The sequence below is a fragment of the Petromyzon marinus genome, chromosome 2 (genome assembly GCF_048934315.1).
Source record: "Petromyzon marinus isolate PM22_M1 ecotype Great Lakes invasive population chromosome 2, UKy_Petmar_22M1.pri1.0, whole genome shotgun sequence".
NCBI classification, from domain to species: Eukaryota; Metazoa; Chordata; class Hyperoartia; order Petromyzontiformes; family Petromyzontidae; genus Petromyzon; species Petromyzon marinus.
The window spans coordinates 27,989,084-27,993,227 of record NC_133668.1 but is presented as its reverse complement, the minus strand read 5'-3'; positions in this window follow the sequence as shown (position 1 = coordinate 27,993,227).

The following is a 4,144-nucleotide window of genomic DNA, read 5'->3' as shown; positions in this document are numbered from 1 at the left end:
CACCCATGGATCGCGATTCACATATCGGCTACCACTGATCTAACAGTTGAAAACCAGTTTAACACGTAGGCTTTCGCGACCAATATCCATAACACGGGTTTTTTGGGTTAGATCGCGTAATAAATATTTAAATGTGTCGGTAAACCCGCCACCACCCGACACAGCCAATTCGAAAGGTTTGTCACATTAACAGAACGTGCCAATTCGTTACTAGTAACATCACACCGGTGTCTTGGAGAGCAAAGCCACAACATTTACAATTTGAGTACAATGTTTCACCAGTAATTACAACCAGCTTCATCAGGCGACAGCCAGATTCGTGGAGAATCCTCGTCCCTTAATGCGCATGCATAATGTTTGTTGATTAACATATAAATAACCCAATCGGAAATGGATACCCATAGTCATATGCATTCATTGATTCCCCTCCCAATTCGCGAAAGAAGTGCTCACAAGTGATGGCTGTCGCCTGATGAAGCTAGTTAGTGCTGGCGAAATGTTGTACTTAGATTGTAAATGGTGTGGCTTTGCTCTCCAACACACTGGTGGACTGTACTAGTAACGAATTGACATGTTCTGTTTACGCGACAAACCTTACTAATTGACTGTCGGGTGGTGGTGGGTTTAACAACACATTTATATATTTAAACGATCTAACCCATAAAACGTGTATTATAGTTGAAAACCTACAATTGTGCCAGGTTTGGCCTGTCGGAGTGGGCCATTAGGGTGGCCACTCAGAGGGCAAAGCTCTGGGGAATCCGAGCAAGAGCTTCGAAGTATGATTGTGCACGGTGACACCCGCAGGGGTCTCGTGATGGATGGCAAATGGAAGATTTTTTTATCGCGAGAGGATTCCCTGCAAGGGATGTTAGGTTACTTATTCTTGTGAGGATGCCATTTACTGTATGAAGGGGCAGCGGTCAGCTGCATAGAACAGAGTATAAAATTACCCGAGCTGTTGCTGTTTAAATCGTCGGTTTAACGGAGAATTTCACCTCAGGTTTTTTTTACACAGCTGCCCCACCCCTCATCGGACTCTGTGCAATCACACAAGGAATGTTTTTGGAAAAAATGTCGGTGTCAGAAAATTTTAAGGTTTAATCGTTTACAAATGCGCATTTCGTTACAGCTTCTCTTGTCCTTTAGACGTGCAAAGATAATTTCTGACAATATTGACACGTTTTCAAATTGTTTCGTAAATGGTTATAACTTTGCTCACGTATATACAGTACTTGGGCAATAATTCTAAGCTCCTGGAGTAGTGGTAAAGATTTAAGCGAGTTGATGTCTTTGCGACTTTGTGTAAATGTGTTTAACATTTTTTAGCTGAATCGTATATTTACAAGCATGTACACATGAGTTATATGCGTTTATATACAAAATTAGATCGATTTATTTTTCATGCATCTGTTATTTTGGTTACTTTAAGTTACGTTTTCCACTGCTGGATGAACATCTCGCCACGTGATGTTGGATGTCAGGTTTAGTTTGACCATACTTGACCATGCTGGTCACTGTTGGATGATAATAATGTCCACTTGCAATGCACCACCGCGCAGTATTCACTCGCCTTCGAATCGAGTCCTGCACCGCCGTTTCACATGCAAATTTGATTCTCAATCCCTGGGCCAACTTGCTCCTGATTAGCATGCGATTTGCCACATTTCGATCTCGGAGGTGATTAAATGCGCCGGCTTCCAGGCTTGTTGAGCCGCTCGGAGCCCAATTAACGAAAATTGTTGCCAAAGCAAAAGCGTGAGCTCGAATGTTTGTCCGTGTTCTTTTCAAACCACCAGTCGAACGCCGGCCTCTGCTCACTCCGACCATGCGGAGGCCCTGGCCGTCGGGGAGGCCCTCATGGTGCCTCGCGGCAAACGTGGGGCCCGGGTGGGCGCGTCGACAGTTGATCGCGTACAGGCGGTGCAACTCCCACAAATGAAACATCACACCTTGCTGATCTCGTGTCCAGGAGCATAAACGATCATCACGCAAACTCCGGTCATCCTCGCAGCAGCAGCTCTTGGCCATCGAACAAAGACGATCACCGCTTCCTTCCGATATTAGAAGCCACGAGCTATGAACGACTCGAAGGTTCGAGCAACCACAGCCGAGTGGGAAGGCAGCAGCAGCCCAGGCGGTGAGCCAGCTCCAAAATCCCCCAAGCACTGAAGTTCTCGATTTAGTACATTGAAAAACACGACGGTAAGTGAAACAACGTAAATCGAAACCAATTTTGCCATTCACTTGACGGGCCGTCCATAAATGACGTCACGCAATTTTTGACCTCTCGTCACTCGGCGTCACAAAAAGTCAGACCCCCCCCTCAAACATGACGTCACAAAGCTCTGCCCCCCCCCCCAAAACCATATTTCCATCTTGAAAATAAAACATGCTTCAACTATTGTCATTGTAGTGCGTGGCGCTGCACTGATGTTGTAGGAGTGTTATAACAATTAGTGTTATAACAATTCTATACTTAAAGTTGCGCATTTTGATGTGACGTCACATTTCTCAAACCCCCCCTCCCCCTCGTCACACATCGTCACAAATGTCTGACCCCCCCCCCGAGGTGCATGACCGCGTTACCGTGTTCATTCTGTGGTGAAGGGATGAGGAAAAGGAAGAGGGAAAAGCATCCAGTGTCGCCGCACGCAGGCAACGTGTTTATCACACAGTGGTCAAAATATAAAAATACATATATGTAGTGGGTTCCACATAGACTGAAGACGTCTTTAGAGGCTACACGGTTTATTTGTAACTATGAACAGAACTCCCCTTAACTCCCACTATCTAGAGAGGTACAGACTCCAGGCTAGCGTATCCTCGCACTGATCAAACCTGGCTCTCAGCCCTCTGGCTATCTGTGCCCTAGGGGAGGCTAACTGACCCGACCCAGCCAAGGTGCGGGTCCTGACCACTGGTCCGCGCTCGGCCCCGACCCTTATAAGGATGTCGGGTCCCAGGGTCCTAGCTAGGCTGGTCTTCTGTTCTTCGTCTTCGGAGCACTGCCCCGAGCTGTCCCGGAGGTGCCCCTTTAATACACCTCTCGGGGGCTCTCCGCCCCCGGTACCGCCCCCTCTCTAGAACCTTCCAGGGGGCTCTGGAAGAACCCCCCAACTCCTCACCTGGGGCCTGGCTCTCTCTGTCCTTCCCCAGCTCTGGGTGGCACCCTCTATGGGCTTGTGCCTGCAACTGCAGGTAAGTATACCGACGGTATAGGATGTGCATTTATTACGCTACATCTCTGTGAGAGAGGTTGTGGACAGGAGTCTGCTCTGCGGGAAGCAAGCATTGCCATACGAATGAGATGAGCTCGCGTTCGATGCGGGCAGTCTTGAGGACGACCGTCGACAGGCACGCGTGGAGGCACGCCGTGGTCACAGTGCAGCGCCGACTCGTGTAGGTGGTGATGGCCCAGTTGTAGAGAGGAATGCCGGAGCTTCGAGCAGATGTAGCCGAATGTAGGAGAGAGCATCTTGAGGAGCGTTGCCCTCGACCCCCTCCGGGAGGCCGTATGGTTTACTTGGCACTCCCGTCCCTTAGAGTCCAGTCTGATGTAAGCCTCTTCAGGTTCCAGCAGCCTGGTTTCGTAGGTCTTCATTGCACCGCTCTGCTCGTCTAGCATAGTCTGAAGGGTCATATGTGGCTGCCTCCTGAATCTTCACCCTCCTGCAAACCTTACTCGACATCTCGTTGAGGACCCGAAGAAGGGCAGTATTCTCTTTGTTTTTTTTTTTACAAAAGGGCTTGTAAGAGCTCTCGTTCCTCCCACCGGGATCTCTGGTGTCAACTTGAACGTGGGGGGGGGGGGGGGAGACGAAGCTATGGCTTTTTTCCCAGGGGATCTGTCTTCCATGGAGCACAAAGATACAGGCGGAAGGTCCCCTTGGCCTAGCCATGAGGTCAGGCTCAAGTTGCTTACTGAGGACTCTAGCACCTAAGGAGGCTGTGGATCGCCCTAGGAAGCTCCAAAGTAGAAAACCAGCTTTCCAAGGCCCCCTATAAAGTGCCTGAGGCCAGGTAGAAAAATAAGAAAACTATCAAACAGGAAAGCGAGTGGTTATGTTGGGTCGAAAAAGGTAATGTTCTAATGTAGGGGTGGGAGCGGTCATTGCTGCTTACTCGGCCATGACGTCACTGC